The sequence below is a fragment of the Rousettus aegyptiacus genome, unplaced genomic scaffold (assembly GCF_014176215.1).
Source record: "Rousettus aegyptiacus isolate mRouAeg1 unplaced genomic scaffold, mRouAeg1.p scaffold_m13_p_7, whole genome shotgun sequence".
NCBI lineage: Eukaryota > Metazoa > Chordata > Mammalia > Chiroptera > Pteropodidae > Rousettus > Rousettus aegyptiacus.
In genome coordinates, this window is record NW_023416310.1 from 32,984,137 (window position 1) to 33,010,850 (window position 26,714).

The 26,714-nt window shown below is 36.8% G+C and overlaps 1 long non-coding RNA gene across 9 annotated transcripts in view; it reads right to left on the reverse strand.

The window, feature by feature from the left end:
* Nucleotides 1-312: 312 nt before the first annotated feature.
* The window catches only part of LOC107501373, a 257,563-nt gene continuing 231,161 nt past the window's right edge, over nt 313-26,714 (reverse strand). For all 9 annotated transcript variants that reach the window (XR_001594744.2, XR_001594739.2, XR_001594743.2 and 6 more), the window contains 2 exons: nt 20,730-20,936; nt 313-19,376 (listed from right to left, as the gene is read on the reverse strand). This is a non-coding gene — a long non-coding RNA (uncharacterized LOC107501373). The remainder of the gene's footprint in view (nt 19,377-20,729; nt 20,937-26,714) is intronic.

The window sequence follows — 26,714 nt, forward strand, 5'->3', positions numbered from 1 at the left end:
TATAAGAAAGAAGGTCACGGGAAAATATACTTTAATAAAAATGATAGCACATATTTGTGAAATTAAGAAATGGAGCACATCTTCTTCTGAGTCATGTTTCCAGTTACTGCTATATTGTTACTTCTGTACCCTGTTTTTCTCAATATCTCACAAATTATTCAGAGAGTTTAAATTGAATTTAGTACCAAATTATATATGAAATAACACTGTGTATAAAATAAAAAATGCTCAGTAAAAAGTAGTTTAAATAAAAGAAAGTAGGAATATTTTGGAAATAAAGCAAGATGAAAAATAGAAAACCTTAGCCTTGAACATGAATATTAAAAATATATTTTTTAATATTCATGGAATGTTTCCAATTGAAAAATCTATATTTCTTAAATTATAGAATCAACAAATCCATGTGTGAGACTAGCTAGCTGAGAATAAAGAGGCCCAAAAGTGACAATTACTTATTAGACTTAAATTATTTTTTGATATCAAGAAGAGAAAATCTTTGAGGCAAATTATAGTTACATAAAAGAGATTTTTAAAAAACTAAGTTGAATACATGAAAGAAAACAATACAAAGCAGTCTAAAAAGCCTCCTCCAGCTATAGGCTACTTAAGCCTCCCCCAAAGCACCTATACATTTCCATGCCATTTGTGTTCCTCTGAAGATCCTTCTCACCCTAACCCCGCTTAGCTCAGATAGTACATTCTCTGAATTGTCTTTCCAGAACATTTCTAGTTAGTTATTTTTCATAATTCCCCTCTCTGTGCTCCCAAGTACTTTGTTCACGCTGTGTATTTAATAATAATAACCATAACAATGAATATTCAGGCAGAATTTATTGGCATTTATATACACATGACAATCCTATGAGGTGATACTATTTAAAGATAAAGAGCCTGAGACTTACGGTGGTGTGGTGATTGGCCTTGGTCACAAAGCTAACATATAATGGCATCAAGTTCATATCCCGGAGATCTCACATTAGAGCCCTACCTATTACATTGCTTCCACTGACAGTAGTGACCCTGGCCATATTGGATTGTGTTTAGTCTGATTCTTGGGCTGAAAGGCATGCTATTGAAGAGAGATCACTTCTTATTCATATTTTCACATCAGAGATTAACACAGGTCTTAGCGCCTTGCAGACCCTCAAATGTCTGCTTAATAAATGAATGAATAAACAAGTGAATGAATGTTTGCTAAACAACATATTGATTAAAATTTTCTTAGTAGAAATAAGAATACTTATTAAGTTCTATGCAAACACTAGATGGTTGCATTCTATCCTTTTTTACAATAGTGTGCGGGTGTGTGTTTGTGCATGTGTACACACACATGAAAGCTTATTAAAAAAAATGGTGATTTATCTAATTCAAAATCAAATAAATTTTATTGGTTATTCTTATTCTTCCAAATTTAATCTGTACAATTCTTTTTTACATGCCTTTCTATTCAACATTTCAAAGGAAGGATTTGCCTTTTAATGGGATATCTACATTTTATCATAAAAATGAAACACAATGTGCTCAACTTATTCTGCCTTCTGGAAGGTTCCTTTTTATCATGAATATTTAACCAGTAGAAAAGATAGATTCTAAAATAAAATATATTTCAGGCATGAGAGAACAGAGCTCTAGTAGACCGAAAAGAATAAAAAATGAAACCTCCACTTCCATTGTACTGAAAAACATAATTTGCAAATGCTCCATTATCATGGAACTTCTGTTCCAGGGTCCATGAGAGCAGAACAAGTAAAGAACTTGCTGACTGAAAAAAATCAGTCAGCTCTGAATTTAAGTGAAAGTTTGAACCACAGGGCATTTGATTACAAAGATAACATGACTTTTGACTCAAATGGCATTTTGCGTATTTAATAGCAAACTATTTCAGAATTGCATTTTTAAAACCCCAGCACCTAGAGTAATGGTAGCATTAGTAGATCAGTTACAAAATCTGTCTGTAGCTGCTGCTGATAACCTGTATGGCAGTGATTTTTGAGGGTTTGGGAACCCAAACCTTTCTGAGCATCTAATAAAAGCTATAGATCTTCTTCCTTATAAAAACAGATAAACATATATGGATAAATACCTAAAATTTTCATGACATCTCAGGGGAGTTACTAATGCCCTGGAGTTCACTCATAGGCCCCTCCCATTTCACAGTTCCTCACACTCCCTTTAACTACTCATGTTCTGAGAACTCTAGACTTTCTCCCTCCTCGATTCTTTTCTACAGAGAAACCACTCTGAAGGACAAGTTCAGCGGAAGCCTCAGGATCTCTCTCTCACACACACATACACACATCCCCCCAAAAACATGCACGTCACTAAGTCGTAGAACTTATAGCAGAAACAGAAAGTGGTTACCAATGGAATTAGATTTGGGAAAACGTTCACTTCTCTCTCCTGAACTCTCTTCTGCAAGATTCAGTCCCTTGTTTAACAAACATTTACTGAGTTCCTACTCTAGACCCCCACCTCCTGCTGCCTCTCAAGACCCCAGGGAGGACCTACAAACACAGAGTGGAATGGACTGCTAGGGCCTGACTGCGTCTCAAGGAAAGGGTCCTTGTGACCATCACATGGTCCACAACATCTTGCCAGAATGAGCATTCAGGTAGATGGTAAAGCCCACACCCTTACCAGCAACAGAGTGCTCATGTGCCTGGATAGTTAAATTCCATAAATTCCAGTGAATATAGTAGAGCAGCAGACATGAAAGTCCCTCAGAACATATCCTGACCAAGTCAATGATGATGGAAATGACCTTGGCAAATTTTCAACTTAAAATATTACAGTTCCAAATTGTGTTTATTTATAAATGATGGAATCCTTGAAGTTATTTAATACCAATCTGGTCAGCATCCAGGAAGAAATGTACTCTATACTATTGTGGGTATTTTGGAATAATATTTTTAAAAATATTTTTGGAAGATATCCAAATTAGGAAATAACAAAAATTAAAGGTGCCTCATTAGATTTGCATAATGATTAAAATTAAAATTAACTGGGAATTATGTGTATGTTATTTAGGAGTACTTTCTTTTTTTAAGATAATAAACAGACATTTTGTATGCACATGGCAAAATTGTAGAACACTCCTTTCATTGGGGAGAAATGAGATGGTCCACAGAGGAAACCTTGAGAAGAATAATCAGGTTTCCCAGTTGCTCTTTTGCCTTGGCTAATGTAGAAATTAATGTTAGGAAAATCTGAAAAGAGCAGCACAGCTGGAATCTGGCAATTTAATTGCTCTGCACAAGACCCCAGTGGTCCTGCAGGCTCTTGGGTGTGCTCATATGTGCACCAACGCCAGGGGCAAAGTCCTTGGGAAGCATCATGCCCTTGACTGCTGTAGATACTGAACCAAGGGTGCTGTGTCTAAGGGAAAATAGGTATGGATTTTGCTCAATGGGAATCTATTTTTAGACCTATTCATTTGCCTCTCTTTAGATTCATTACAATTTTAACTCATATACCAGAACATTGTTACCAAGAAAGCACTGATTAATGTCCTCCATGGACAAGCGGAACAAGAGCAAGACACATTCCAGATGAAGATTAACTCTACTTATAACCATGCTCAAGATGGAAGGTAGGCCCTGCTTACACGCTGCAGCCCTGTGAACAAAGGGTGGCCCCTTAGACACACTTCAGCAGGGGCTCTGTGAAGGTGGATTTGAGCAAATTCAGGCAGATTCAAATAAGAGTGATTTTTCTGGGGTTGTTTCATTGACACAGTATGGCTGAATTTCTAACATTTTATCAATGTTTTTGCCGTAGTCTATGATAATACTGTCTAAGATGAAGAGGTACCATTCAGCTTTACCAGAAGTGTTATTTTAAGTAAAATGAATTTTATTAAGTAATAATAAAATTGCATGGTCTTGTCCAAACTGTTTTGTGCTATGTAAAACCTTAATTACTATCTCAGAGAATGACCCTCATTTAAGAAAGTTCACAGGATCTCTCTAAGGCCATCTATCTTTTACTAAACAAAAACCACTCTTTACATACATAGAAAATTGATTTGACTAATTGACTGACTACTCTTGTATTAAAAAAAAAAAAAAAAAAACCCTGTAATGAAGGTAGAAAATGGAGGTTCTAGTCACGAATACCTCTAAACCTCTGGGAGCTTTGGACAAATCACAAATCCTTTTAACACTTTCTCACTTTATTAAATTAGAGTAATATCATCTGAGTCTCTGAGATAATGGAAGTAAAACTATGTTTACTGTTCTATACAAAAGCTGTATTATAAGTTAAAACATTAATAAAATATTAAACTTTTTACTTAAATAGAACATTAAAATGGACACTAAGCTTCAGGTATCTCAAGGAATTTTCCTATTTAGCTCCTGTATTTCAAAAAATGAAGTGAAACCAATTCTGATCCATGATTCTTTGCAGTATCTCATGGCAAAATTTAAGGTGGTATATCTGGCTCCTAAAAAATGTTCTCTATCCATTATCCTAAATACTGAAGGAAGGAAACAGAACATGTGGACAGAAAGAACTAACTTCAGACCAGAAGCAGATTCTGTCTTAATCCATATTTTATTCCCAACAGAAGAGATATTTCTCTGACTCTCTAGAAGGAAGAGGAAAAAAGAGAGAGCTGCCTAGATGATAATTAATAATGGTCATTAATTCAAGATATGTTGGAAGGAAATCTTTTCACACTAAGCATTAGGAGCAATCTCATCTTTTCAATCACCACTCCAAGATACTGTCAAATGAGTTTCAACATCAGTAGAGAATCTAATTTCCTTTCCTATGCCAGGTGATAACTATATTTATTAAGGTGGAAAGGAGGAAAGAAATTGAAGTAGAAAGAAAAGTCAGATATCTTTCAATGTTTCCAATATTTGGGAGAAAATATTTATGTTCATTCATGTGTATTAGTTATCTATTGCCATATAACAAATCATTCTGAAATGTAGCAGACTAAAACAACAAGCATTTATTATCTCTAATAGTTTCCAGCCGTCAAGGATGTTAGAGGAGCTTAGCTAGGTGGTTCTGGCTCAGCTTTTCTCACTAGGTTGCATTCAAGCTCCCTCACCTAATGTGGGATTGTTGGCAGGTCTTACTTTTTCACTGGCACTTGGCCAGAGACTTCAGTTCCTTACTGTGTAGGTCTCTGCATAGGGCTCCTCACAGAGCAAGAGCCAAGAGAGTGAGTCAGCACCTATGATGGAAGCTACAATCTTTTATAATCTAATCTCAGAAGTGAATTACCATCATATCTGCCCTATGCTGTTGTTCACATAGACCAACCCTGGCACAATGTAGGAGGAGACTATACACGGCTATGACCACCAGCAGGTGGGGAACACTGGGGGCCATCCTGAAGGCTGGCCACCACATCAGCTGATGTATAAGAAGCCTGCAAGAAAGCAGTACTTGCAAAATACAAAAACAGAGGCTCAGTTGGTGGGATCTGGGCACAAGGTAAGCTAATCATAAACAAACCATATTCCACCCAGGTTTATCTATTTTATCTTTAAGGTAAATCTGTGTCCTCTCACTATTTGCGAAGTCTGCATAAAGCAATAGCTAAACCAGTTAGTCTTTTCCAATTCCCAATTCAAATTCTCTGAACAGCTAGTGTAGTAAGAAAGATAAGACACAATTTCTTTAAAAAAAAATTGCTTGCCTTTCAAAGTACTCTTTCTAGCATTCTGCCTTTCTCTGAACAGCATGAAACCATTTTCCTGGGGAAAAGAGGCAAAAAGAGGAAAAATGACTGTTTTTCCTAGAAGAAAAGAAACAGTGTCGCTAGCAGACTAGCACCTGGCTCCTCTCTGGCCAAGAAGGTATCTACCTCAGCCCAAGGACCACACTTCGGTTCAACATTTGGAACTTGAACTGCACTAAGGTAACCTGATATTCTGCGACTAGAGGGCTCTCCCTCTTCTTAGATAAAAATTTACATGTGAAGAAAGGAGAGTTACGATAATATTGCAGTGAAGAAGAGCATTACTATTTAAATATCTGTCTGTATCAGTGGTACCAGATGTGTTTGTAGAGGAGGGTGAATCTCACCTTCCTCCTTCCATAACATTCTGTTCTATGGCATCTATTCCTACCTCCTGAATTGAGAATCACTAGAAAATTGAGCCATTATTACTCATGGGAATATCTTACCTCTCAAAGGTTTTAAACAAGAGAATCTCATCAATTAATGGACTGAGTGATAACTATGCCCATGAGATACACCTCTATATAAGGCAGTTTTTGTACCTCTTGAGTTAAGCCCCATTAAGAAAAAATGTATTTATTGTTATATAACTATTTCCTACTTGTGAAGGAAATAGTATAAGAAAACTAAGTCTGTGGGGCATTGAATTAAGCGAGGAAGATAGTAGCTCCAGATGGGCAACACATTTGGCTCTAAACTTTCTAGTAGGCTGCCAACTTGAAAAGGGAAGTCTGGTCTCAATTATTTTGCATAAGAGAAATATTAACCATTTTCCCAGGAGAGGCACAGCTATTATTAAACTAAGATCAGATCCCGTGTTCCACATGAAAAAGACACTATTTAATAGCATTTATACAAAAAGAAAATGTGTCATTGAATTGTTTCTTATACTGACTTAATCAGAGCCTTGTAAAAATGAGTCCACAGGACCATGTGTAACAGAGACTGCCTCAACCTTGTTTCCTCTGCCTACACACATAGAAACTCTATATTTCCCAGCCATATGAGATTAAGTTGGGGCCATGTGACTGGACAATAAAAGGAATGCTCCCTCCATCCAGGCCCAGGCATAATAACGTCATCTTGCTTTCTTCTTCCACAGTGACCATGAAGGCTCATGTTGAAGACAGCACTATCACACAATGGAGGGAGCCTGTATCCTAAGCTCAGAGAAATACCTCCAAGGAAAGCCATTCGACCTGAATTAGATCATGATGTGAGCAAGAAACAAAACCTTGGTGTATTAATTTCCCTGACTAAAACAACAAATGCTATCGATACAGGGTTCAAAATTCTCTGAAGATATGATTTGATCAATGAGGCAGAGTTAAGAATATACAAAAGGATAAATAGACTCTAAATCTTTTATATAGTCCTACCTAGATATTGTTATCTCTAATTTTCAGATGAAGAAACTATGAGAGAGGGAAGCTAAGTGACTTATCCAAGGTCACTTAGTAAGGGTTTCAAGGAGTCCAACTCCAAGGTTCATGCTACTAATCTCAACATTACACTTAATTTCATATGATAAGATTGGTATTGTGTTCCCTGAAAAGCTACTAAATACTTTTAGTTGTCTAAAGGTTCAAAGAACTCAGAATACATACCAGCTGAAGTATGGCTGGCATCCTTTTGGAATGACTATGGAGCCTGACAAGCTACTAACTCAATAGATGTCCACCGCATCTCAAAACAGTTTACCCCAGATGGAGCAATGATTATCTTTTGAAAGGAGTTTCTGATATGATCCAATTGTATAATACCTTTTGGGGTTAGTGTAACGATTCCTATAGTTTAATATAATGTGGCGTAGGCAGTGTAATATTGTATATATGTTAGTTAGCGTAAGTTTTAACTTTAAGGGCATTCAGGTCCCTAATTTAACTTACGATGAAACTTCACAAAGAAACTAATGTCTCGGTGCAGATAAAAAAAAATAAAATTGATACTTCTTGGTCATACTAATTTCATTATATATATTCTTATGTGATCCAGTAATTAAACATATATACTATCCCAAAAGAAAATCAATATAACACATTAGGGCCCCTGAGTTAGTACTCCTGATATAATTAATCTTCTGGAAAACAAATTTAACCTTCCTGTTTACTCAAATATCATGTGTTAGTTTCATGTAATTTTTTTGCTAAAATTCATGAGTTTTCTCATTTCGTGTAAAATTACTTTCGCTTACCTAAAATATTCAGAAATCATAAAACTGTACATTGAGAATGCAACTTTTAATATCATCTAATCCAAATTCCTTTTCCAGAGAGGAGAAGACTGAGGCCCAGACAGGCTAAATGACTTGTGTCAAGTCTTTAGCTAGTGTCAGAGTTGGACTCAAAACCCAGGGTCCCAGGTTTCTCCTCCAAGCCCTTCCACAGCATCACACTGAGCCACATGTCACTTGCGAGGGTACATTTAAATACTGAGCCTTTAAAATACACTTGGCCAAGAGGCAGGAGCAAAGCATGGCTATACCTTAAGTATTTATTATAATTAAAAAAAAAAAGTATGCTCAACTGAGGTGGGAAACGTTTGCTGCTGAAATGAATGCAACAATTTAATTCTGAAGGTGAAAATGCAGCTCAAAATCCTCTTCCAACATGACCTTTCCTATCAAATAGTACCATGAAATTTTCATACACTTTCCTTGTCATCTCAAAGCATGAGCACTGTCATCACTGATCACTCAAGATATTATGAATTTGCCAGGAACAAGCTTGGAAAACATCTCTCATTTGGAGCTACCTTGTCTGTCACAAGGTAGCCTGAGGCGCTGCTCTCCCAAATGCTAACCCAGCCTCTATGGGGGTACCTTTCCCAGATGCCCAGTCGTCCCTAAACATTTCAATAACTCGGCCGTTTAGATTGCTATTTTGATACACAACAGCATATTGAAAAATAGCCTTCTAAAGAAATAACAGGCAACCAGTATCCACAGACCCCCTGCTTCTGATTTTAGGAAATTTTGCCTGAAGAATAACAAAAATCTCTCAGAAGGCACAGCAAAAATTTTTGTAACAACAGCAACAACAAAGCCTGCTCGAAAGGTAAGAAATAAACTCAGAAGCCTTAAGGGTTAAAAAAAAATACATTCATTATATCATGTATCCTGCTGAGCCTATACAAGTATGTATTTTATGATGGCCTTTTTAAGTCAGAGAAAGGAGAAGGAGATTTGGTGATTTAAAAAGACAAATGAGTTTTTACGTGGATTTAGCAAATAACTGTAAACAGTATTCTTTTAAAAATATGAAAACACCTGAACCTTTTTGAGTCAATATAGACCACCAAAGTTCAGACCTAATTGGACAACATAAAAGCAAAAATTTTTAAACTTCTAATTATTATCCTCTAATTATTCCTCTTCTAAGGGAAGCAAGTCTTCCAGGATCACAGGGTTTTCTCGACTGAATTTTTATGTCTCCCAAGTTCATAAGTTAAAACCCTAACACCCAATGTGATGGTAATTAGAGATGGGACCTTTGGTGGGTATTTAGGCTTAGAGGAGGTCATGAGGGTGGGTCTCTCAAGATGAAATTAATGCCCTTTCAAGAGACCAGAGAGCACACACATACACATACTCTTTCTGTCATGTAAGGGCACAACAAGAAGGTGGCAGTCTACAAGCCAGAAAGAAAGCTGTACCCAGAATCCAGTCATGCCAGAACACAGATCTTGGACCTCCCAGTTGCCAAATTGTAAGAAATAAATTTCTGCTGTTTAAGCCACCCAGTCTATGGCATTTTGTTATGGCAGCCCTATCTACCTAAGACACAGAGTTTCCTGTATCAGGCATCAGGTCAACATAAAAGGTCCAGGGCACACAGAATGAGGGACATTGGGGTCATGTCCCTCTCCATAGGGGATTTACAGGGTTTACTCTTTGAAAATTTCTGTCGATTTCACTTAAATCTGTAGTAGGAACAGCCAATGCAATCCCTCTTGACTGTGAGCAAGTCCATATTCAAATGACTTTCCTCTAGTCACAAAGCAGAAAAGATGGGAAGTTAACATATCAGTCTTGGAAGCCCAAGAATGCAGTGACTTAGAAAAAAAACTAATGTTCATTTCTTATTCTTACTGTAGTCCAACAAAGTATAACAGAGGGCTCTGCTCACATTAGTCTTTTATTCCTAAGCTATTTGTGTTCAATTGAAAAGGATTTCTTGGAGCCATACCTTTAGCTGAACATCGAAGAAGATACTTTTAGTTATTCAGTGGATTGAATAATAAATGTAACAGCCATATATTTGAGTTTAATCAGCCTTTCTTGACTAAAAGCTTTTTCTATTTTATTTTTTACTCTTTGATATTGAAAGAAAGTTGCGTCTTCCAACCCTATAATTCTTTGAATTTATGGACTCTCTCTCTTACTTTTATTCCTGCCTGTAAATTGGCCTATTCTTATCTGAAATCATCTTTCCTGAAGTATCTTGTCACAGTAGACTTAACAGCCATCATCATGCGTTGCCAACATTCTATTTTCTGCCTCTTCTTCTAGAGATGCAAATTAAGTAGGTCCTTCAAGTCCCTTCTGGATTATCACAGGTGATGGTTTACCAGTTGCCTAGCTTCTAATAACTTTTCCTCCATCCAGCACCCAACCAATAAGACAATGCCACATACTACAGGCCTTAGTACAGCAATCCCTGATTCAATGTACAGTATCTGTTTCTGTCAATGTAAGCTATGTTACACTGCAGTAATAAACAGCCTTAAAACTTCTGTTTAAAATTTCATTTTTTATTCATATTACATATTCAGTGTGGTGCTGAAGGGTCAGCTCTGTTCATCATAGTCACTCAAGGACTCAAGCTATCCAAAGCTCCATCTGAACGCAGACTTCTACCACTTCCCCAAGTGGAAGGTCGCAAGGGTCACCAGACTGTGATAGGTTAGGGAAAGCTGAGCTAGCTGGGGATCTAGAGGGCATAGAGCTGAGACTCAGAAAACCCGTCCCGGGGAGGAGGTAGGACCCCTTGAGCTGAGGCTACAAGCCTTTGCCTATGTTCTACTGTGCCATTGAACTTGATTACAAAACACAAACTCAGAGATAAAATTATGAATAACTCCAAGACAAATAACATGTTAACCCAAAGATGGGGCCCTGCTGTGAGGGGAGGCCCCGGGAAGCCATCCCTGCTAATATACCTGGCTTACTGCACATGGGGCAGCCAATCATTCATACCCTTACTGAATGAGCACAAAGAAAAGACATCTATGCTCCAGCCTTCGGAGTCCTCTGAGCAATTCTCCTAAAGCAGAGACCTCCAGGAGATGAGACCTAACCCAACACACAGAGCTCCTAGTTTTTTATACTCTCACACTAAGATCACCTAACATTTGAAGAAAATTTCCAAAGAGAAGACACAAATAAAGATTTTTAAAAAGAAAAGAATAAATTACAGGGAAAGAATACCTTACAAGAATGAGACAAAAATTTAAAAAGCTCTAATTATTATCTTCAGAAATCCCAAAATGTTTTATCCATAATACAGTAAGAGGTTACTTAAAAGAAAAGCCAGTGAAAAACCAGAAATTCTTCTATGTTGAAAATATTTTAAGTTAGAAAATAATCTGTGGATAGTTTGGACATAAAGTCAAAGAAATAGCCCAAGATAAAGAATTAAAAATGCAGAGAAATGAAAAAAATATATAATTGGAGAATTAATCCATATGATTCAAGCATCGGGCATTCCAATCTAAGAGGAATCTTAGAAAGATGTAGAGATAATGAAAGAGAAAAATTCTCTGAGAAATAACATAAGAAAATTTCTGTAAGTTAAAGACACAAGGCTCCAAATTTAAAGGCCCACTTTGAATGAGAAATCGCAGGCAAATATTTGTAAAGTTTTACAATACTAAGAATAAAGATGTGAAAAGCTTTCAGATAGGATAAAATACAAGATTACTGACACAAGAGTAACAAATGAATTGCCTTCAAACTGTTAACAATAATAAATGCCTTTGTTATTGTAAGGGGAAATAATTTTCAAACTAGAATTCTTACCTAACCAAATTGTCAATCAGATTTGAAGGTAGAAGAAAAATAGTTTCATACATGCTCAGAAAATTTACCCCTCACACACCATTTCTTACTAAGTTATTTGAGAATATCCTGGAGCAAAAAGATATAAGAACAAGAAATGAGAGGAACTTTCTAGAGACATGTTGAGGAGAGGTGCCAGCATAATAGCTGCACAAGTCTTAGAAAATAACAGTCTTATGGGAACAATAGGATGGCTGGCCCTGAGAGGAAGGTCTCTGGGAAGGAAAAATCCATAATTATTTTATTTTAAAAAATGTTTTTAAAAAGAACATAATAAAGACAATGTGAGAAAACAAAATGTCATCAGAAATAAAAACTAAAAGCCGTATTTTAAAAATCATAGTGTATCTTCTTTGGGCATGGCACATTTGCATAGTTACAATAATGTAAATGCCATTTGTTGATTTTCAACTTTTAGATCCAGTTTATAAACAAAGTTTGTAATCCAACTTACCACTGTAAAGGACACTGATCATAAAGTAAATCGAAAGGGTGAAAAGGAAAGCTGAAAGGAGAGGTAGCATCGTCATTATACTAATCAAGAGCCCAGATAAAATATATACAGTGGATAAAAAACAGAGTTTTAAGTATTTTATTATAAGTATAAAGGCAGTCAATAAAGAACTAAATGTAATGTTCAGATTATACCGGGTAAAGACGGAGGAGGAGGATAGCAAGAGTACAAGCAAGGGTAATCGCATTCAAGCAGAAAGTCAGTATAGTGTCTGAAACTGATAACTCATTAACAATGATGTGGCCATAGATGACTTACGCATCTGGAGAGAATAACCACAGGCAACTGCTCAGAGAGTTTTCCTGTGAGGAGTGGGGCCTGGGGCTGCTGGCCATGGAGCAGGACAGTGTCACTTTTACTATAAATCTTTGTTGCCCCTTTTTTGATTTTTTAATCAAAGATATTTATTGCTTTGATACAAATATATTAAAGAACAAAATCAAACGGGGGAAGATATTGAAGTGTATTTGCATATATACCATTATCGAAAATCTCTACTGCACATTATTCAATGATAAATTCATTTGAGAGAATGGTGCACACATATTAATCTTGGAAACTGAAAAAAAAAAAACAAAAACAAAAACCCACAATACAACATTATAAAACATGCATGGGTAAATAGAGATAAATGTAATTAAAATGCTCTAAAAACCATTTGGAAGTGTCCTTCCCAACCCAGAAGCAAGTATTATCTCTGAAGAAGGGATAGATACCTGCAGACAGGTCAGAAATATTGTAACATTTTACAAAGAAAATAAATCCATGCATTGCCTTGCAATTAAAAATAAACGTTAAAAAATAATACTTGCAGGTCATGATCTACTGGTTGGTAAGTCCTGATGAGTGTGTAAGGCTTGAGTAGCTCTGATCCAGTTTCCTTTTTAATTTCTACAGTATTGCAAAGAATTTAGCTTATAAACAAATACTACCCATTAATACTGAAGACACTTTCTTATCTTAAAAAAAATCAATAGCTCTTGCTATATCCTTGAATAATTAGAGTTGCCCTCTCTGATAATGTGTGTGCTGTTTAGGGAGGCATGCACACAATTTGCTCTGCTTTAATTTGTTTATCTATTGAATGTGGTTTAATTTTAATTATCCCACAACCATTAGCATGTGTTTATGTAGACAGGAAAGGCAAGTTTAAATGTGCACTATCTGAATATCACTATTACATTTACCAGTGGTTAAAATAACTTTAAAATCTTTGCAGGAATTTAGAGATGCAAATAAAAACGTTCAAGATCCCTCTGGTGTAAGGCTGTGGGTAGAGGTGAGTACGATGAGCATTGCAGAAACTGCAGCCAGTGGAGCAGAGTATTCTGAGGTCATTCTTGTAAGGAAGTGAAGCAGGTGGTTGCCTTTAGGGCCACCTATTCCTGGGCATCCCAGTACGACATCTATTTCAAATGTTCCATTCTGTTGTCTCTCGGGGCCATTAAAGTACTCGCAGAAGCTCGAACAACTTGGGATGCAAATAATGTTACATTTAATAACCATACTTTCTGAACCACTGGTGTTTGCCAAAGTCCAAGTACTAAATATGATGCGCCTAGGTCTGAAATGGGTTATCTGCCAAGGTACCAAGGCTCTCAGCAGGAATAGGAAGGCAGCAGGGTAAATTTACATCACACATAAAAAATGTTATGTTTTAGCAGAAAAGCCAGACACCTGGGAAGATGGTTCTAGGAATTTGGTCATGGTCAGCAAAGAAGACGCAGGAAACAGGAATCCTGCCATCTCATCCCACTGGCCTCATATACCTGACATCTTAGAGGACAGATTGGGGACAACAGAATGTGAGAGTCTGAGATTTCTAGCTTGAGTTGGTTGTAAATGTGTCACCAGATCTCTCCCACCCAGCCTCTCAGAAACTACTCTGAAACATGATAAAGGCTAACTTGCAGCCAGCAGATAATTAAGTCCTGAAGATCTTATGCACAGTATAGTGACTGTAGACAAAAAAACATGTTAGGAGACTAGATCTTATTCCCACCACAAAAAAGAAATAGTTATGTGATGTGACGGAGGTGCTAGGTAACTATAAAATGGTAATCATATTGCAATATATAAATGTATCAAGTCAACATGTTATATAACTTATACTTAAACAATGTTATCTGTCAAATATGTTTCAATTTTTTAAAAATGTAAAGCCAAATTAGATTTTAAAAAAAGAAAGTAAGTAAGGCGAATGGAATGGCCCCTCATCAATTCTTTCTACGACTGGATTTTCATTTCAAATGTTCACAGTCCCATTGGGTTCCCAATTTTACTTCTTCCCTCTGAGGTCTCAGAAAATGGCACCACCCTTTAGTTCAGCAGGTCAGCAAAGAAACTGCCACAGCAGCTGCCTCTCCCTCCTCCTCTCACTTCTGAGAGTTTATACAAGTCCGCTTGTATCTGCTTAATTTCTCCCACAGTCCCATATTCATTGAAGAGAAATCTCTTCTGAACAAAGCCAACCCTTTCACTGGTGCTCTGGATTTTCCCTCCCTCTGACCTCCTCAGAGATGTTACTCCACACAGCTCTGCTTTCTTGCCTGGCCTTCAGCTATCTCCTCGCTATTAGCCTCTCCTTTTCCCACACAAATGTGTTCCCTGCTAGCTATCTCTCTTGCTTCTCCTCAACAGTCAGAGAAAGAGAACATAGCAGGAGCTGTTTCCATTTTCTCTCCATTCATTTGCTCTTCCAGGTAATCTGCTCCAGCTTTACTTTCTCACCCAAGTGTCTCTGAAGGTCAAGGGAGAAGTCACAAGTGTTAAACACCAAAAACTCTTTTCAGTTCCTGCCTCTCTAGGCCCTTGAGAACAGTTGACTGTGATGGCCTTTCCCTCTCAAGCACACTATCCTCCTGGTTTCCATGACATCCTTTCTCCTGCTTTCTCCTGTCTTCTGGTCACTTCTAGATGGTGTTTTAGAGAGCCTAATACTTAATACCACTCTCTTCCCACCAAAATTTGTAGCCAACCAAAGATGGACTCAGGAGCCAAATGACTAGAGATTAAAATATCACTTTATTAATATACTATATTGAATATGGTTTAGATCTGAGTTTCTCAACCTTGCCACTATTGACATGTTGGGCCAAATAATTCTTTGTTTATATAGGGGGGCTGTCTGTGCCCTAGAGCAGTGGCCCGTGCTCCTATGAGAATCTAATGCCTGGTGATCTAAGGTGGAGGTGAGGTGATGATGCTAGTACAGGGGAACGGCTGCAAATATAGATCAAGTTTCGCTCACTTACCTGCTGCTCATCTCCTGCTGTGTGCCTCAGTTCCTGACAGGCCACAGACCCCCGCCCTAGAGGATCTTTATCAGCATCCCTATCCTCTACCCCGTAAATGCCAAGAGTGCTCTCTTCTTCCCCTCAATTATAACAACCAAAACTATTTCTAGACATTGCCAAATATCCCTCTGGGGGTGGGGGCAAAATCTCTCCCAGTTGAGAGTCACTCATTAAGTATACAAACAAGGAGGTTTATTAGTATTCTACCTTGAATTAATATATTTACTCATATTTACTTGGGGCGGGGGTGGGGGGGCTGCAGAGACAAGCCTCTTACCTACCGCAGGGCAGAGAGCAGATCCCAAAACTAAAGAAAGTGGGTAGAGACTGGGCCCACTTACCTGGGAAGAATGAGTGAGGAGACAAATGCGAAGGTGATCGGGATCTCTCCCTGCACTGATCCCGCCAGTTTGCTTTGCGGACCACACTTCAAGCTTCTCCTCGTGCTAGTAAGTCTCAGGGTTCCATTCTTTTGCCCTCTTTCTCATAATGGCACTGCAATCTCACCCTCACCAATCCAAATCTGACAAATCCACTTCTCTAGCTTTCTCCTGGGCTTTCTTCCCACGTGGCCAACTGCCAACTGAGTATCTCTACTTGGAGGTCCCTCCTTAGTGCACATCCCGGACTAAATTCATTTTATTTCTCCCAAAGAAATACCCTGTCCTGGAGAAGGGCAGCACCATCCACTTAGTGTCTAAACTGCATATCTGGGAGTCATCTCTGACTACGCCCCTTCCTGGACTCCCTATGTCCAAGTCGTGTCTGTGTCTCATCAATCCTCTTATATAAGTATCTTTGGAATTCGTTCCATTTTCCCACCTTCAAATTTCTGGCCTCATCATTTCCTGATAGGATTGTTGAAACATTCCCAAACTCATTTCCACCCTCATCATTCATCGCCCCCTTTCCCTGTATTCAAACAAATTACTAACACACACCAAACTCAGCTCCCTCAGTGGTTTCCCACTGTCCTCAGGACAATAAACCTTGCCTCACCTTACTTGCCCCTACAGTCTTAGCTCTGCTGCTACCATATCATGGTCTCTTCCTCTTACAGTTTCTCTAAATACCCATTCATGCCTCTGTGCCCTGTGCCTGCCTCTGGTCCATGCCATTCTCTGTAATACCTTCCATTTGCCTGGCTAACTGCTTCTCAGCCTTTAAGACACAGAAAGGTAACATTCATTTTGGAAAGCTGGGTTTGAGAGCTTCCAGTCTAGATGAAATATGCCTTATCTCTACCCTCATAGTACCCTATATGTTTTCTTCTCTTTTATATATTTTCATAACATTATCGTGAGCTTCCTATTCATTTGTGAGCTTCTTCCAGGTAGTGAACAAGTAGTAAACATTTTTGTGGAGTAGGCACTCAGTAAATATTTGCCAAATAAATAATCATTTTTTTCCTGATTGCTTTATTTTTCCTGTTCTAAAGTTACCAAATTTAGAGTCTCTACCCCAGTAAACTTCTTATTGCAGTGTCCAGCAATAAAGAAGCTGAAGGCCAAAGAATAAAAGCTATCTGAGGAGTACATCCTGTCCAAAGGAATCAAAAGCCTCTCACAGGCTCTTATATACAGAACACGCTGAGAAAAAAATGTTATACACACGCTGAGTCATCCAAGGTTTTCTCTCACAATAGAAAACCTTTTGTGACTCAGTAATATTTCTCCTCTGGAAGAAGAGATTTTTTTTTCTCCCATTCCACAATAATTTCTCCCACAAAATTCTCAGAAAAGGTTTTCTTTCTTTATTAAATATTTCTTGAGGCGGAAGAGAAAATTTTTTCAACCATAATAGTTATTAGATTCAGTCTTTAAATGAAATATTCCTGTCAGAAGAATGTGAAACTAAACAGTTCTCTTAAAGCTATTCTTTAAAATTATATGCTAAAATTCATTTGCAATAAAAAGCAATTTTCAACCACACAACCATTAATTAATTCAGCACTACGAACTAACCATCAACAATGCAAGATAAGAAAGTTGCCAACATTTCCACATTCAAATGTGATAAATATGGTGTAGACCTTTTGTTCTTTTCAGCAACACAGTACCTTTGGACACCATTGCCTCATGACTCTTGGTGGGAGGCAAAGAATACCTCCTACTTCAGAAACCTCCCCAGTCTGCCATGGAGCTGGCTGCAGACTATGTCCAAGCTCTGCCAATCACATAAAATGGGCTGGTCTTTGAATCAAGCCAGGAAAGCAGACCTCACATGTAATCCTTCCTAGTAAGTGTGGCGGCATCTATACACCTTTTCCGGACCCAGCTGGGGCAGCTGGAGTAAAGCTGCTGGAGGGAACATCTACTGCTCAGAGTCGGGGGTATCGTCTGGAGAAGCCACAGCAACGGTGCCCAGGCATGCAGCAATGGTTCACCACTGCAGCAGCTCTGAGGTTGACTTTAGGCATTGCTCTTGGTTGTTTATCTCTATGCCTCGTTCTCCAGCACTCCCACAGGTACTCTGAGCTATCTAATTCCCTTTAATCAATTATTTTTCTTTCAAACAGCTGGAATTAATTTCTATTGTTTGCAACGAAGATCCTTAACATAGAAATAAATGTTTGTATATGATAAATCCCTCGAAATTTTTTCCTCAGTAGAATAGAACAGGAGGAGAGAGGAGGGAATGGAGAGAGAATAAGACTGGCCTATGTGGTCTGATAAGCCAGCATTTAGCCAAATGTCTATAGATCACCTGCACCATCGTCATGTGGAACTGCCTTATCAAAATCCAGATTCTTTCCCCAGACCCACAGAATCCAAACCCCGGCAGGCAACCTGAGCAACTACATGTCTAACCAGGGACTGAGAGATTGTCATAAACAGTAAAGTTTAGGAGCCACTGCCATATACTGAAGTCCTCAAGTGTCAGGACCACGTTTTATGTTTGCACCCACCAATCCCAACCCAGTAATCATCAGAAGACTATCTACTGTCACAGAGTAGAAAATTGGTAAACGTTGGACAAGTCACCTGATACCTCTGGCCTTCACCTTTCTTAATGTACTTTCATCTTGTGACATAATAGTGAATAGAAACTTGTGAAAGGTAAATGGCCAATGTTAATTAAACCATAATCTGAGGAATTAATGAAATTACAGCAGTAATGACAAATGCCTATGTAGATAAAGTTATACATTAACGCTTCAAGTGGAATGATCTAAATTTGAATAGACAAGAAACATGAATAATTATGAGATCTTAAGACCCATTTTCATTATGAGTGCATTCAAAATGATATAGCTACAAGCCTTCACCTTATGAAAAACATGGGAATGTGTATTATAAAAGATGAGACGTCTTTGCCATAATATTTTATAACAACTCCATTTCTAGAAACCTGAACCTGAAATCACAAGTAGTCCTCTACAAGTCTTTAACAACATCTCCAAAGTTCTAACAACACGTTATGATAACAATACCCATCCTAGCATTAACACTCCAGTTTCTATCTCGAATCATCTGCATTATGCATATCCCTAAAAATATTCTCCTGTTATTTATGCTTATGAAGAGAACTTTGTGGCAGGCATATACCAAATATTCTGTTTGCTCCCATTGTCCTCTACACTTCCTAGTCTCCTTGAAATTAGAGGAAGTCAAGCATCTATTTCTTACCAGTGAGGAGGAACATTGATCTGCACTGCTTCCAGTTCAAGGCGAAGAAAATCCACCTGAAAAATTTCAGTCCTCTCTCTTACCTGCCATGGGACGGAGTAAGCAGCCTGAGTATTCCAGATGGTGTGATGAGCCTGGGTTGCTAAGTGATAACATGGGGTGTGGCACCTTAATGGCCCTGCAAGAACATAAAGTGCAAAAGAGAAATAAACTTCTATTACATCAAACCCCTTAGCATTTAGATTTGTTTCTGCATCATAACTAAACTAATGTATTTCCTAATGTCAACATTTCCTCCTTTCTATAACTTATGAGAACATAGGTGAGTTGTAGGGACTAGAGTGAAGAAGGGGAGGAGACAAGTTAAGGGGCACTGTGCACCTTCCCTGACGGAGACTGGCAGCTCCTACTCTTTTCTGTCACAGTGGAAAGAGAAGCAAGAACCAGCCCACACAAATGTGAACAACATCCACTCTGGAAACACGCAGAATTTTCTGGATATCAGAAACCGAAACCATCCAAGAACCAATTAACAATGATCCTCTTTAAAGTATTTTAAAAGAGGAAATTTAGAGAAAGTTTCACATTTCCTCTTGAAAAGTTAACATTCTTTACCAAGGTAAAACCAGAATCATGGTTTCATATACCTGATCTTAATCCTATTATTTAAAAGCCCAGGAGAGGATAAAAAGGCAATGCAGATACCTTATTGAATAAACCAAATTCATCCAGAATATGTTTCACCTAGGGTTCTATGTATCTATAAAGATTTTATAAGATCTACAGAAATGACTATTTTATCCAGAGCACTATAGATATTATGAAAGAAAGAAATGTCTTTCTTCATTACACAAATAAATGTAGTTACAACTGTTCTAAGTACTAAACACTATGAAGAAAAAACACATAGTTCTGTGAACGTGTGAAATAGAGGGACTTGACCTAGACGGGTTGATGAGAGAGGGCTTCCCGGCCAGGAGCAGTGAGGATGAGCCTGAGATCTCAAAAAATATCGTTGCCTAGATGACAGGAAATCACAGAGTAGATGAACATGTACCGGAGTTGGAGAAAATGGTTTGTAGCAAGAAACATGGAATATTTTGAAAATTTGAAGGTCACTATAAATATAATCAGAGAGAAAAATGAAAGCTCATTCTTTCCACATATTGCTAGTAAATAGCTTTGTTGTCCAAAAACATTAACAGAAAAATAGAGTATTTCCTAAGAATTTTTTTCTCTTTTACTTCTATTTTATTACTTTACATTGAAATACATCCTTCTTCAAAGAGTAAAAAAGGCAAATTGCCAAAGGATCCATATAATGTGAACCATTTGTGAATATTTCTGGAAGAACATATATTTTCTTTTGCAATATAGCAATACTGTCACAAGCTTAGCAGTTTTAAATCCCACCCGTTTAGTAACTCACAGTTTTTGTGGGTCAGAAATCCTGGCTTGGCTTAGCCAGGTCCTCTGCTTCAGTGTCTATTAAAAGCTTCTATTGGCTTGTCAGTCAGGGCTGCGGTCTCACCTGAAGGAAGCTCTACTGGGAAAGGATCCTTTTCCAAGTTCACATGGCTGTCTGCAGGATTCAGTTCCTTGCAGGTTTACTGAATGAGGGCTTCAGTTCCTTGCTGACTGTTGTCAAGAGGTCACTCTTAATTCCTTCCACTTGGGAGTTTCCATATGGCAGCTTACTTTAACAAAGCCAACAAGGGAGAGAATCTATTGAGAGAGTCTGTGAGCAAAAGAGAAGTTATAACCTTAAGTAACTATCACAAAAGTGACATCCCTTCACCTTTGCTATATTCTGTTGATTAGAGGGAAGTTACAGATGCTGCCTATACTCAAGGGGCAAAGAGACACAAGGACATGGATATCAGGAGGCAGAGGTCACTGAGCCCTCTTAGAGGTTAACAAAACAAAAAATTATTAATGGGCCCTACTTCTGGATAGAGGGCAACAAGTTCTGGGGAGGAATTTTTTCCTTTTATATCTTTGAGTAATTTGCATTTCAATCCCTTGTGTGTACTACTTTTTATTTTTAATGAATATTTTCGTACTATTCTCTCTTTGATAGAAACAGATGAAATTAGCACATTTCCATAGGCAAAAGGTATCACCTCTCTTGGCATAAGGTGAAAATAAACATAAGGTACTGTTTCTCTGCCATCAAAACAATATGCTAACGACAGGGGAGAATACAGATTATTTGTTTCTTTGAACTCAGGTACTTGGTTAATGGCCTAAATTCTTTGGGATAGTCTGATCATAAATGCAAATGCAATAGCAATTGAAAAGCATTTGATAATTTGGAACAATTATTTTGTGATTAAGTATAATTTATATACTTTTGTTAATTCATTCCACAAACATTTGGAGTGCTTATTACATGACTGACATTGGGTCACTCTTCATATGGAAATAAATAGGATTTAAAAATGAGTCTAGTATAATTTCCAAATTCAGTCTTTCATTGTTTTAAAATGAATTTTCTAATCTTATAAAAAAAAAGACACAAAATGTCTGAATTCTTATTCCAGATATACACAAGAAAGGACAGAGACTCAGCAGGCCCACTTTTCTTATTACGCACTCAGTGATGAAATTTGTTCCCCACAAAAGTAAGTGCATTGCCATTAATCTCTTCTGAACATAACTGATCACTATCCTCTTGACTATTCTTCCTCAGTGTAGAGATGGAAATTTCTCCTGCCAGACACTTTAGTGAAACTACAAAAGTGTCGCTACTAGAATTCCTTACCTACGAGAAGTAAACTGAATTCACTTAACTGAATTGCACTCTGACCAATAAGGCTCATCTTCAAACACAAGTTTCAAGGCAGGACTGTATCAGCAAGATGAATTGTGCTCTTTGTGTGGCAGAGCTAGGTGCTGACCATACAACTATTGGAAAGTGAACTAGCGAGTCAACTTTTTTGGAATTGTCTTGGTTTTCATCTCACATTTAGAAAGAAAAAAAAATAGCTTGTCTATGTTTAACAGTTTTATCTCTGCAGACTTTCAACTGGGAAATTGCATGTTAAAATAACAAACCTTTTTGTGGATGTAAAATCCGAACAAAAGAGTTTTTTGCAATGACATTTTAAAAGCATTGGTGTCTGTATTATCTGTCAAATCAAAAATCACCTTAAAGAAATAAGTTATTAAATATTAGGCTAATTAGACAAATTAAGGCACATTTTCTAGAATGAAGCACATTCTGGGTGTCAGTCTATCATATTACAGGATCTGTACCTACCTCAAATGGAATCAGTGTCAACTCATGAACCAAAACCTGGTTGGCAGATGTACTGATGTCTAAGGATCTTGATACATAATTACAAGCCCATGATTTTATTTAACAATATCTTTGATGGCACACACATATTCACAGTTACTCTAGCCTCCAAAGAGGAAGCTTGTTTTATTGTGGTAGTATGCATCATTATCTGCTTCCTAGGCATTTACTATTCTAATTTACATACCTCCTCCCTCCACAAATGGAGGTATTGTGGAAACACATATAGGCTTTGGATTCAGTTCAATCTAAATTTGATTAAAATTCTGCTACTTTCTATCTGTGAAGCCATGAAGAATATTCTTAACCATTCTGAGCATCTCTTCTTCTAGAAAATGCTTCATAATGTTATTTGTAGAACTAAGTGGGCATACAATGTGCCTAGTAAATGACACATTCTATTAATGATATATTCTCAAATAGGTCTTACCTATCTTATATACCAGTTTAAAAAACTATAGAGGCTTAAAATTTTTTCCTTGCCCAATCCTTCTTCTTCCAGACATCTTTTAAGATTACAAGAACCAGTTATCTAACCTGAAATATTCAGACCAAGGTTATTCAAGACAAGGTTTGGGGATATGAAATAGGCCCTGAAATGACAACTAAAAGGTACTCAGAAAGTACTCAGGACAGCAGCTGAGTGGTGACTATAAATTCGATGACTTTAAAGAACAGACAAGAAAGTCATGCCCATTTGAATTCCTTACAGCTCTCAATAATTGGTAATCTCTTGAAAACCGAAACTCCATTAATCTTGAAAATGGTACTACATTAATAACAAAGTCCAATTTTTCCTTGTAGATATTAAAACAAAGCAGGCAATATTTCCTGACTTTCAAACACTAAAACAGAAAAAAAAATAGTTTATTTTATATTTTAGGAAATTCACTTTTGTCTAAACAATTTTCTAATTTCACTATAAATTTATTTCCTTTGCTGTATATTGATATTTTCTAATTTTATGCTGAATCTCTTACAGTATTTTCTGTTTCCAAATATTTCAGAAACATTTTAGCTAAAACATTTTGATAGTTAATCTACATTGAGGTATACAAATGCAACTTGCTATTTGTAAAGAATATTATTCATGAACTGTTAAACATATTAGAAGGTTAATGCCAAGTGGAAATTAAGTTCATTTCAGTCAGTCACCAATCTAGGGTTATATCTGTAAAGCTATTATAAGATATTTAACCACGACTGTGTAGAATCATGTAGCTGAAATTTTAAAAACTAGATTTTGCCTCATGTTATCCCCAATCTTATTAAAAGGACTGGCTAAATCTGCTAGGAGGGGTTTTCTCATGCAGCACCTAAGAATTAATAAGTGACATAACCATGAATTTACTCAGATGACATAATATGCATCAGATTTAACAACCATGAAAACAAAAACATATATGGTTATTTATGATACTACAGGAAAAGGCTTTACAGGCATGAAATATGTTTAATCATGTTCATTTTCTCTATTCTCCATATAATACATGTTTAATGGAAAACAACAGAACCTCCATCTTTTATGAAGCTGCACAATTTCCTTAATCAGTAGAATCTATGCAAATGATAAAACCCACATCTGCCTGCCATGAAGAATGTCGTTTGTGAACAAAACTCTTCAGGACTAGGGAATTCCAATAGCAATAAGAGGAATATGTAGGGTTGTTTACCTTGAGTAGTTTAGTGAACACATCCTTTACCATAAAGTGAGAATGGATGTTAATGTCTTAATACATTGCCCCAGTACCTACATCAGTGATATTATTACTAATATAGGCTTTCCTTCATCCCACCGCCAAAGCATTTAGCTCATGCCTACAGAGCCAGACATATGGGTACACTGTCCATCTCTCTATATCTCACATTTTCTAAATATTGTTTCACTACAGATTAGATCAAGACCAAAGATCTTAGTAAATGATAAGCTTTCTTTTTTGACACCTTGAAGCATAATGGAGTTGTCATAAGTTCTAATCTCATGTTAATACCATATACTTAGTCCCTAATCAAGTTCTTAATAGACTCATTTGATGTAATTTCCACCTTAGAAGTTTAGAGGACATTCTTTGCTACGAATTCAAATAATAACAGACTTCTGAGTTTAAAAAGACTGTTTGTGATAATATGATTTAATGTTTTAAGAAAAATATTTATATATGCCCATAAAATTTTGAAAGATCACTCCCGGTGCTTCTTCATTCAAAAATCCATAAGAAATTATTATGTGGTTTGGAGCTATCTCTTTATTAATGAGAAAAAAAAGCCACAAAGTAAAGCAGTTTTTATGAAACTAATACAAGATTTCTCCTTACCCAGACTGTTGAAAAGTCAGAAGGTCATATGCAATTATAGCTAGAAATGGACCAGATGTGATATCTAAGTTGGAGAGCCCAGGCGGCCAAAATTCATAATATAGCTGCTTTCAAATATTGATGAGTGTCTGTAGGAAGGGCAATAACATGAGAAATGATAGACTTTGGAGGAAGGGTTTTGAAGAAAAGTGAAATTTGTAATAGGAAATTGAATGAAGCTTAATAGAATGAGCAAACTTTCAATGGGCAATTGAGAGAGGACAAGTGAAGTGGAAAAATTAAAATTGTTTCCTATAAAACTGAAAATACAAAAGATTATGCACTCTGACTTGTATAATGTAGAAGACCCATAAATATTGAATTGTGCTACTTATTAATAATACATTTAAAGCATCTTAAGATCCATAAAAGAAACTTGTAGAGAAAATATAACCTATCCAGAGACAATGCAGTATCTTCTAAAAAAAAAAAAAATCAAAATGTAGAATTATGTTCAAAAAGGTAGATAGATCTATCTATCGATAACCCTTCATATATAATGTGTAATATGAAAATAGTGCATCAATACTTCCCCTCCATTTACACATTTTTTTCCCATAAATTGCATGTAAGTTTATATGTTCCATTCTTGCTGGGTACTTAGAGATTTTTAAATGTGTATAAGAAAACAAATAAAGCCATAAAAGAAAAATATATAAGATATTTCCAACTTAGATAAAACTCACAAAAATGACTCCTTCCATCTCTACTTAAATCTATCAAAGACCACCCGAGAGTATGGAATTTAAATTCTATGGGTTCCAAAAAGAGTAGGAAGTAGTTCAAAGCTTGACATAAACTTTAAGAAATAAGTAAAATGTGGAAGAATATCAGGGATCCAGAAATCCCAACTAACATTCTAATATAAAGTTTAGAAATACAAAAAAATAAACATTTTGTCAGAAACATGAAAATAGCCATGTAAAACATGGCTCTATTTCTTCAAGAAAAACAGAAACAAAGAATGATTATGAGTGCTACCTTGTAAGAAATCTATCACTGAGAAAAGGAGAGAGAAAAAAAGAAACCTGTCACTACTATATTCAAACTACCCTTCTCCCACACACGGACATTTTTTCCATCCTGATTCTATGCTTCATACACCCCCATGCATTATAATATCTTCCCCATATTGAAATATTATTTTTTTTAATTTTCACTTCATTATACTAGGAATTGGATGAGAACCTTTAGGAAGTCCCTGGCACTGTGATCAGTACTTTGTGTGTAATCTCTCATTTAATTTATTCATCTAAATTTCCACTGAATAAATATACATTTCAGTTATCAGACATCTTTTTAAAATACAAACCCCTCTAAAAGATTGAAACTTTGTCACCCACACTGTCCTGCAAATGTAAAGTGAGTCTTGTGAAAAGAGGAGGAAGGAGAATAGACAATGAGGAAGCCAATTCTGGACCACAATTTATGGCTGTGAGGCAGCCCTCAATAGAATGCCCTGGTGAGAAACAGAAAGCAATATCTGTGTGTTAACATCAGGGCACCTGAGATGAGCAATATTAGACATCTGAGAGGGGCACAAAAGGAAAGTGGGAGAATGTTTAAAAGAACTTCTGTTTCAAGATTTTCCTAGGGGGCCCACGACAGGTTCAGGAAAAAAAAAAATTCTCCTCTTCTTTCTGATTCCAAATTTTAAAAACTTATACTGTTTTTCTCAGTGGATGTTGAATGAGTATTTTAGGTTTCTCCAGGGGCTTGTTTTGCTGTCTTATATATAGCTGTGCTTCTTAATTCCAAACATTTATCCGGCTTTCAGCTGAATTTTTAGAATATAATCCATTTTTTATATTGTGACCTCTTTAATGAGCTATATACTTATTTCCAAACCTAAGGCTTAGAG